Raw genomic sequence first — 11101 nt, 5'->3', positions numbered from 1 at the left:
CGAGGTTATAAACCATGGAGGAAAGGATAACAGGGATATTATCATGGGAATATTACAATCTCCCACGCTTAAATTACATAGTCTGCAAGATATGGTGGTGGTTGACGTATTCTTCCTGATCTTCGAATAGGAAGATTTTGGAAAGTTCTGGCACGGTTTGAATCAGTAGAAACTGGATCAGGAGGTTTCGTCTCGGTCCGAATTTCTGATGGCAAGGGGTCGAAACCCAAGTAACATAAATCACGTTACATCACGTTGCTCTGAAGCGTTGACATCACGTTACTGGTAACGTTGATAGAGCGAAAATATGTCTCGTTGCAAAACGCAAAAGCAACGGTTTTTAGTAACGTTACATCAACGGTTTCAGTAACGTTACATCAACGATTTTTGAAACGTTACCTTAATCTTTATTTATCACGTTACATCACGTTGCTTTTAGACGTTGTATTAAAATTTTATTCAAGCTTTGAAAAAAAAAATGTTTTTTCTTTTCTTGGTGAGAATGGAGGTGGGTTCATTGAACCCTTAATTTTTGATACAGTAAGTATTCTGCATTTTTTGTTAATGCAATTATTGTTAATATACTTTAATAAAATCTTCAATTTTTTTTTATTTATAAAATGTCTCATGCCGTTAAAGGCGTTCGAGTATTCTCACACTGTTGCTTCATTTACAATATTTTGTAAGAGCAGTCCTGATATTTAAAAATAAACAGAGCATAACATAGCATAGCCGAATTTACATCAAGTGGAGTTCTATTAATAGTCAAAATTAACGATATTACTACAAATTAAATAAAAACTTCTTTCATAAATAAATCCTTAAAAAAATAATTATTATTATTACTAAAGAACTCCAGAAATATTTTTCGAAAGGCATGAAAGTTTTTAAAAAATCCTCTTACAGCAGTGCTTTAACAAAAATTTGCAGTATTATTACTAAAGATAATTTCAGTTACATGACAAAATTTTTCTCAAAAAATTGTTACAATTATTTCGTCAAAATCATTCTGAAAAAAGCCGATTAAATGAGTAAAAAATGGAATCATTTATCGCTTTTATAGCTTATTAATGGAACATATCCCCAAGCTTCAGCATCTTTTTAAGAAATCAATGAATAAATACTCAAATAAAAGCATCTAACATTATTCTTTCAAGCAATATTATAAATAAAAGTAACGGAGGGAAAAATACTCAAACTCCGACCAACGGCGGTTCATTAACTTCACAAAAATATGTGATAACACTTTTTTTTAAATTAAATAAGTATATCAACAATAATACACTAACAATAATACAAAGTACTTACCGCTAAAAGTGATGAGAGATCGCGATTGCGAAGCAGCAAAACAATGGCGGCATAGCAAGCCAGAAGTTGTTTACTGAAAATGGCCACTAGGGTTCGGAGGTTGCCGAAGACGAGGCAAGGTGCAACGAAAAGTAACGATAAGTAACGTTTCTTTTGCAACTGTTTGTCAACGTTACAAATTTAAGAAATTTGCAACGTGATGTAACGTTTCAAAATTACACTTTTTGTAACGAATCGATAAAGCAACGTGATATTACGTTGCGTGGGAAACGGTAACGATGTTTCAACTAATTGCAACGTGATGTAACGATGACGTAACGTTTCAGTGTTACTTGGGAAATGATTTCCACTTGAGCTGGAACTCCTTGGATAAATTACTTCTTGAGTTGGAGAAAATGTTACTTTTGGAATTCTGAAAACTTCGCACTTTCTCAATTGGTTGACGTGTCTTTTTATAATCTGGCCTTCATCGAGTTGTATCAGGTAGTGCAGTTTACCAAGTCGTTGTTTAACGCTTCCAAATCTCCATGACAGCTTATTGTTGGCATAAGAACGTGATTGTACGCGATCTCCCACGCTTAAGTTTCTGTGGTCTGGTATGGGAGGTGATAAGTACTTTGATTTGTTTCCCTTGTTTGGTGGACGTAATAGATCTAGTTTTATTCGAATTTGGCGTCCTAGATACAGTTCTGATGGAGTCTTTCCAGATTGTAGAGGTGTTGCTCGATAGCGGAACAAAATTTCTCTTACCTTTTCCTGTATTGAAATATTTTCATTTGACATGGTTTTCAATTTTTGTTTAAGAGTTTTTACGTTTCTCTCCGCGAGGCCATTGGGTTGCGGGATGACCTGGTGCTGTTAGTCTATGCTTAATTCCAAACTCCTTGCAAAATTCTGAAAATTCACTGCTTTTAAAAATACTTGCGTTATCGAAGACAAGTACTTGAGGTAGTCCATGAACACTAAAAATATCCTTTAACAAACGTATTGTAGAATCACTAGATGGAGTGCTTTTTTGAATCTTGATTTCAGGCCATTTTGATTTTGCATCCATTACTATTAGAAAATTATATCCTAAGAAAGGTCCAGCGTAGTCGATATGTATTCGTTCAAAATTGGACGAAGGCTCTTCCCAGTGATGATTCGATATTTTTCCAGGATTGTCCTTCACTTCTGCGCAACTTCTGCATTCTCGGACTAGATGCTCGATGTCTCGATCAATTTTCTTCCAATAGCAATATCTTCTTGCTAAATTTTTCATCTTGACAATACCCAAATGGGTGTGATGGAGCTCTTTCAGGATATCTGCCCGAAGTTTCTCTGGAATGTAAACTCTGTGTCTTTTGAAAATTATGCCGTCTTGTAAGGAATATTCAGGATCATTACAGCTGCCTGATGAGAGTTCTTGTTTCAGTGCTGACAGTTCTGGGTCATTGTCTGTCTCTTTAGAAATTACCTCATATGTAATTGAAGTAGAAATTTGATTTATAGTTTGCCAGTGAATAATATCGTCTTCTTGTAGAACGTTTGGATCTTTTAGCTTCAATGGTGCCCTAGAAAGGTAATCAACATTCTGGTTTTCTTCACTTCTTTTATGTTTGACTTTGTACTGGTACTCACTCAGGAATGCTGCATATCGAAGTAAACGGGATGATGTCATTGAGGGTATATGACTATCATGATGAAAAATTCTATATAAAGGACGGTTGTCAGTAATCAATGTAAATTCTCTTCCAAAAATATAATTGTGAAATTTTTGAACTGCAAATTTAATAGCCAAAGCTTCTCTGTCCAATTGGCTGTAGTTCTGTTCTGCTGCTGTTAGAGATCTTGATGCAAATGACACTGGCTTCTCGACACCTTTTACCATGTGCGATAAAACTCCAGCTATGCCGGTTGGACTTGCATCGCATGCGACCGTGATAGGCAAATTTGGGTGGTACGGCATTAAAACTCAGTCACTTGATATTTCATTTTTCAATTTGATGAACGCGGCTTCACAATTAGCAGACCAGTGGAATTTTACATTTTTCTTTAGTAAATATCTTAGCGGATAAGTAATAGATGATGCATTTGGCAAAAATTTGGAATAGTAGGTAACCATACCTAAAAAGCGTTTCAATTCTTCCACATTTTTCGGTCGAGGTGCGTGAATTATTGCTTCAGTTTTCAGGGGACACTTTGAGATTTTGTTTTGCTCAATCACATATCCTAAATATGAAATCTTATTTTTGAAAAAATGACATTTTGAGCTATTTACATGTAAATTGTACTTTTGTAAACGTTCTAAGCATGCAATCAACCGATCGCGACACTCGGAGAGAGTTTCTCCGTGGATTATTATATCATCGAAATATGTTGCAATTCCCTGAAGACCCATCAATATTTGGTCCAAAATTCTATGGAATTCACTTGGAGCTGACTTGATACCGAAAGATAAACGATTGATTTGATAAGTTCCTTGATGCGCAGAAATTGTTTGAATTACTTTACTTTCATCGTCAACGACTACATGCAAATAAGCTTTGAAGAGATCGAGTGTACAAAAAAATTTAGAGTTTCTGAGACTACTTAATATTTCTTCTATTTTTGGTATTGGATAATGTGCATCTTTCAATTGAGGATTTACAGCCACTTTATAGTCCACACACAAGCGAACCCCACCGTCGGACTTGGGTATAACAACAAGTGGTGAACCCCAATCGCTACAATCCACTTTCGTTATTATGTGATCGTGTTCTAGATTTTTAAGTTCCTCGTTAACTTTCTCGCGTAAGGCAAAAGGGACATCGCGGGCTTTTAAAAATACAGGTTTTGAATTTTCTCGAAGTTTTAATGAGCAAGTAAAGTCTGGAATTTTCCCAATTTTTTGTTCGAACACGGTAGGAAATTGATTTATGATGCTATTTACTACATTTGAAACATCAATTAATTAACAGGAATTTCTTCAATTTTATTACTTTTATCAATATCGGATAAATTTATCTTCAAATGTCGAATCCATGTTCTTCCTAAGACTGGTGTAAACATATATGGAACTATGTACAAAGTTTCTATACTAGTAATATTTTTATATTTCACACTTACTTTTACAAGACCCAATGGTTCAAAAATACCATGAGTGTAAGATCGAAATTTCACCTCTGTAGGCTGCAACTCATTTGTTAAATTTAATAAATCGAAAGCTTGTTTAGTCAAAAGTGCAAGTCCTGCACCTGAATCGACTTCAAATTTTTGTATTTTCCCTTCTATCTGTACGTTAACCCAAAATTTTTTTGAATCGCACGATAGGTTAGATTTGAAAACATCAACAATTTGTGTATTACTTGAAAAATTGCTTACTGCAGCTACATCTGTAACATATTCATCATTGCCGACACATTGAACTTCATTTGCTTTTTTATTTTTCAAAAGTGTTGATAAACAAACTTTTTGGACGTGCCCTCTTTTTTGACAAAGTTTGCAAAATAATTTTGAAACATCAGCACGACATTCACGGGAAAGGTGATTTGAACGTCCACATCGTAGGCATGTATTATGTATTCCAAGTTCACGGAAATTTAAATTTGAAGAAAACCTCCGCCTAGAATTTGATCTATTTCGATTTTCAGAGTAACTTCTCTGTTTACTATTTGAGCGATTCGATTTAAACTGATTTCGTGATCTCGAAATTTTGTGAACTTCTTCTGATTTTGCAGTTGAATTGTGTTTCGATAATTCCCGGTTGTCTATTTTCGAAGCTTCTAAAGCTAACGCTTGTTCTACAGCTACATCGAAAGTTAAATCTGGAACCATTAACAGTTTTTCTCGAATTACATCATCTCTCAACCCTCTAATAAATTGTGCACGCAAAAACAAATTAGCGACTGAAATTTTAGTCACAATTAAATTCACAAGTCGAAGTAAATTTGCGTAGTGCCGCTACATAATCAGATACAGTTTCATTTTCGTGTTGGAAACGGCATAGAAATCTGTGCTGTTCGATAATAATGTTAGGTTTAGGACACAAATGTTTTTCAAGAACAATTATTATTTCATCATATGACAATTCGTTTGGAAGTTGAGGAGCGATTAACGAGCATAATAAATTATAATGTTCAGATCCAATGCAATTGAGTAATATTTTCACACATAACTGTTTATCTTCGAAAACGTTCTTGATTTGCAAATAATTTTCAAATCTGTGTTTATACAGTAAAAATGTCTCTGCGGATGCATTAAAACATTCGAAATTTGATAAAAATGTAATCGTACCTTTTTCGTTGTGCTCAGGAACATCTTTGTTTTCGTCTTTTTTCAAGATGAGTTCCACGATTCTATCATTACTAGCGGTTAGAACTTTTAATAATTCCGCAAATTGCTGAGCATCCATAATGTTTTAATCCTCGTCGCCAATTTCTGTAGTGTATTTTACTAGAGAGGAGTAGAGAGATATTATTAACACATAGTTATTTATTTTCTACGGACAACACAATCACACTAACGTACACATAAAGCTACATCATCGAACTGTGAGATCGAAATCGAAACCAACACTGCATAAATCCACATCCTAGAGCTTTCGCGAACTGCTTTTCCCTGATTGGCTATCCGCTGGTGAAGTCATCCAGTGACGTTTAACATATAACCGAAAATGTCACTTCCGGGCTGCGGACATTCTGTTTTAAATGTTATCTCTACGAAGAGGAAAGTGAGGTCTATATGTGTGGAATTTGAAAAGGTTTAATCCATTTATGCGGTTTAAAAAGCACTTATTTCAATACCAGGTTAGTTGAAGTATCAAATGCATTCAGTGTTATGTTCATTTTAGGTACAGATTTTATTGGAGAATTAGATCAAGTTTTGTTTACGTTCGCGTAGTGTATCATTGAGCCACATTCATGTGTTGTTACTGTTATTCACTATTTGAATTAATGAAACTATTTCGATATTAGATGAGTAAAAGTCACCAAAAAATCCGTATTTCACGAAATTTATGGGTTTTTTTTTTTGGTTTTTCAGAACAATACAAATGTTTGTTTACATTCGTTAAGGTGTAGTGTTGGTGTTAATTCTGCCTCTTTTTTAAAAAAAATTCTGCATATTTCAACTTAGTTATGAAGCTTTTCATGACATTTCATAGTATGTTAAAGCATATGCAATGCGTATATTATAAAATTTTGTTTATAATCACTGATTGAACCACCCTGTTCCACGTTGTGTTGTTACTATTTCTCTCGTGAAACAAATTCATTACACATTTTTCACTTAAAAAAGCTATTCACTTTGAGATTAAGTATACCTTTTTCCCTAATTTTAATGTTTTTTATTTTTTAAACGAGATAATGTTTGTTTATGTTTGTAGTACGTAGATAACATCCTTCTACGTTATAACGTTTGCTGGTACCGTTTATTCTACTGGTATTAAATTCTTTCTGGAATTTATTCGTCTTTAATTTTATTCTTATGGTTCAAAGTAAGTTTAAATAACAAATGCAAGCTATTGTCTATGTTCACTGACATACCATATTCGGTGTTGTGACGCATCAATTTTCACTAAGTACAGCAGGTTTACCTTACATTAAAATCCATTTGCATTGGTAATCAGTCAGTCAGAGTCAACAAAGTGAACTGCATTTCATTCATTCTATGTACTTCTTTTGTTTTTGAGAGTAAGACAAGTGTTTGCATTTGTTGAACCGATATCTGCCTGTCCTGTGTTATTTCATTTATCACCTTATTTTCTGCTGTGATTTTATAGTATTTTTTAGACATTAATTCCACTACCTCTTGAACAAAGTTAAAGCCTGGGCTCAAAAATCATATGTGTGACTTGTTCATGCTCATAGCATGTAAAATTTTAAATTGAGACGTTTAATAAATATCAATAAAGGAAAAGTTGTTGTTGGAGCTACCCATAGTTAATGATATGCAAGAGCAGTACATGGATTCAGAAAGGTTAAAAACCTCAGTTCTAGATTACCTCCTCTTAATTTAATTTAAGAAAATTTTTAATTAGATGGAAGATGTTCACATAAAAGTGTTACTGATACCCGTTTCCAAAAGTTGGCACATATGCTAATAATATTTTCCCCCATGAGCAGCATTAGAAATCACTGGTTGTCCGCTGGTCCAACGCCAGTGAAAACTGTGTTGAACCTAAGCCCTGATTACCGAAGTGGCAAACTAGGCTGTTGCCTAGGACACCCAAAAGCCCTTAACTATTTTGGCTAATTGTTAAAATTGTAAGGATTGACTCCAGAGGAGGCCTGACGACCTAGGCCCCCCCCCTATGTCTTAATTAGGGGTCTTGGTCCCTGGTCCGACCACCATGTAATAGAGTTGAAGTCCGTGAGACTAAAGTCGGAGCAAACCTATCCTGGCAGCATTGTGAAGCCTACCTAATCATAGCATTGCGATGCTGTCGGGTTAGGCTTGCCTAACAATAGTATTTGATGATCATCCGTAATTCAGAAATTTCATATTATTTACAGCTTTGATGTTTTATTTTTAAATTTGCAATAATTTCATTTGATTAAATTTAGGTAATTTTTTCTCAGATGAATTTTTAATTAAGCCAATCATAACAGGGGCGGCAAATAGGGGGGTCAAGAGGGGGCGGTTGCACCCCCAAATTTTTCACTGAGAATAATAAAAAATGGGTAAATTCAATTTAGATAGCTTAGAAAATCATTTGCCTTTATTTTCAGAACAGAAAAAACGGATGGAGAGTAATGGTTTGCCTTAACTAAAGAAGTAATATCTTTATCTGGGTTAAATATTTCGAAATTGTGTAATCTATGTTATGATGGTGCATCTTGTATGAGATGCCGGTACAGTGTTGAGACTGCGCAATTTTTACGCGTAAACTCCATGTCATTTTACATAAATTTGAATGCTCATGCTATATTTTAATGTTTAGCTAGTAAGTATTCATTGATTCCTTGTACTAGAAACACATTTTAGCAACTCGATATATTATATGCTTTCATAGAAACCTTTTGTTAAGATATGCTATTTTTGAAAAACTTCCCACATCAAAAGATACTTTTATATCAACAAAATATATCTTGAGGCTCTATACTTGACAATCTCTGAGTGACACAAATGGTATTCAAGCGTTAAACCTATAAAAGTTCCCTGGAAGAATTACTGGAAAGCGACCTTCTCAATGATAGAAAATCTAATGTTATTTTATATGTATGACTTTGTTTGAATTTTTGCTTACTTTATTTCGTGCGGAGCGTTTTTTGAACAATGCTACACTCTATCATAAAAATTTCAATCTCAATTATTGAATTGACAATTGAAACTTTTAGTAATTTTCGCACTAATGCATACTTGAACCAAATGTGGAACTTTGTGACAGAACTTTCTATAAGTTTTTACTGTATGCCAATCTAGAAGAGGTGACAAAACCCACATGAAGTTGTAGTCAGAAAATTAATATTCTGAATAAAATAATCAATTTAGTTTCTCAAGAAATTGAGGCAGGATTTGATGAGATGCATTTCTTTTTGGTCTTAAGTTCAACATTATGAAGGTTGGTTACAGAAAAAGAAAATATTACACTTATACACTAGCGCAGCCAGAAATTCCTTCTGGAAGGGTTTTTGATCAAAAATAACTTCTGGAAAGGGGTTTTTTTGGTGAAAAATATCTTCTGGAGTGGTTCTTTTGATCAAAAATACCGTCTGGAGGGATTTTTTTAAATGAAAAATAGCTTCTGAAGGATATTTTTTGATGAAAATTACCTTCTGAAGGGAATTTTTTGATGAAAAATACCTTCTGAAGGGGATTTTTTGATCAAAACAGCCCTTTCATATGCATAAACTACTGTATTAAATTTGCATTTATGTTAAAACCAATGGCTCTGGGGGGGGGGGTGTTTTCACCCCCCTCCCCCCGGCGCTGCGCCATTGCACTTATAAGAAAAAATTATAGTATAAGGGAAGAGGCATTGTTTTGTGAATTACGACTACACTTTTTAACGACTCAAAATAAATACTTGCACAATTTAAAAAGCTTTCTTGTTTATTTTAAAGAGAAAAATCTGAAGAAAGAGTGTTTTTTAACATAACTTTCTTGCTTCCATCGTTTTTTTGTCTGTTTCAATCTAGTCAGTCATTTTAAAGCTGACTTTGTGTCTCAGGAGTCAGGAGGTAAGATAATTTCGTAATGTGGTAAGCAAGATCTACATCTTTAGCGGAACTGGAAATAAAGCAAAACACTGGATATTGATTAAATATAGTTACAAAATTTTCTGTTCTTCCTGACCCCAGGAATAGCAGACTAAAACTTTACCAAAAAAAAAAAAACTATTACCGAGATATTTTGTGAGATAACTTGTTATAAAATAAATTTTAAGCTTTGGTCGCAAAAATTTTAATTGTTCTTCACAAATCTAATTATTCTTAACATTAAAACCATATTATTATTCCTTCCTGTCAACCAACATCTATTTTATACCGTGCTGAGAAAATTCATGTTCAAGAAACTCGACCCCCCAAACGAAATGCTGAAACGCCGCCCCTGAATCATAACTACATTTTGAAGATTTTACGAAAAATCAAAATTTAAGTAAAATGGTTGCAGTTAGGGATGCACCGGATACCCAATAGCTATCCGACTCATTTTTCTACTCTCCGATATCCGGCGATATCCAATCCGGCCGATCCTCTCGGGATAGGATATCCGGCAGATTTTTGCAGGATATCCAGCTGGTCATACGGTACTGTTGGGGTGGTTATCCTGTGTTGATGTGGGGGTTATCTGGTTTATATAAGTGGGGTTTAATTATAGATTTTCAATTTTTGTTAAACCTTTTGGATTATGTAATAACTTTCCATTTTTTTCCTCCATTAATTTCTGCTAAAGCAAAATTAGCATATCCATCAATCCTGAGAATTCCAGCAAACTAGTAGTAAACAGTTTTTTGGCCCTCTCAGATTCAATGAGATGACATATGTCTCCAGCTTGGATATTCACTATTCCAGACTGATGAGTTAATAACAAGGACAAAACTGCACTCGATGTGCGTAATAACTAGTTTGTCAGTGTATTGCATGTATTTCTGACTTTGAGGTGATAACTTACTGTTTAACATTACCAATGTTTGTTTTTCACAGAAAAACTATCTTTGTACCAAACGCCACTTCTTTGAGGGTCATGGATCTGGACAAATTCTGGATTTTAGGGAATTTGCCTTAGTTATGAGCCCAGATAGAGTGATTTGTTTGCATAGGCCCAAGTTCAGATGCAATGGGGGTCCAAAGTTGCTAATTTGGTTCCAGAAACTCAATGGTATTTTCTTTGGAATCATTTGTTTTTTAAAACCACTAGTAAACATTAAATTCAGTACACTCAAACATGTTTTTGTGTAGTGAATGTTGATTGCATGAAAACAATTCTAATAAAATAATTGTCTGCAACTTCATGAGTAGCTGTAAAAAGTTTTTGCAACAAAAACTACTGCTAAATTGTACAAAAAAGACCGCACAAAAACAAGTTTAAGTGTAAAGTTCTGTTTTGTTTTGTAATTTTTTGCTTCAAAATATTAAAAATGAATTTTTGAATTTCTGGAATGTATTAAATGTGTTTTTCATGAGCCCTTTTTAAGTTCACCCTTTAAATTTGTTAGCTACAATCTGATGTAGGAACACATTTCAAGTTTAACTACATTTGGTGTTTAGTCGACCAGTCATTTTGTTTACGGACTAGTTACTTTTTCTAAGGATTTCTAAACATTGCTATTAGCATTCATTGAATAATTTTGGATTTTTGTTTCATATCTGATTATATGTAAATATTTATT

The sequence above is a fragment of the Uloborus diversus genome, chromosome 9 (genome assembly GCF_026930045.1).
Source record: "Uloborus diversus isolate 005 chromosome 9, Udiv.v.3.1, whole genome shotgun sequence".
Taxonomy (NCBI): domain Eukaryota; kingdom Metazoa; phylum Arthropoda; class Arachnida; order Araneae; family Uloboridae; genus Uloborus; species Uloborus diversus.
The sequence above is the reverse complement of the archived record's forward strand: the minus strand, read 5'-3'. Positions refer to the sequence as shown.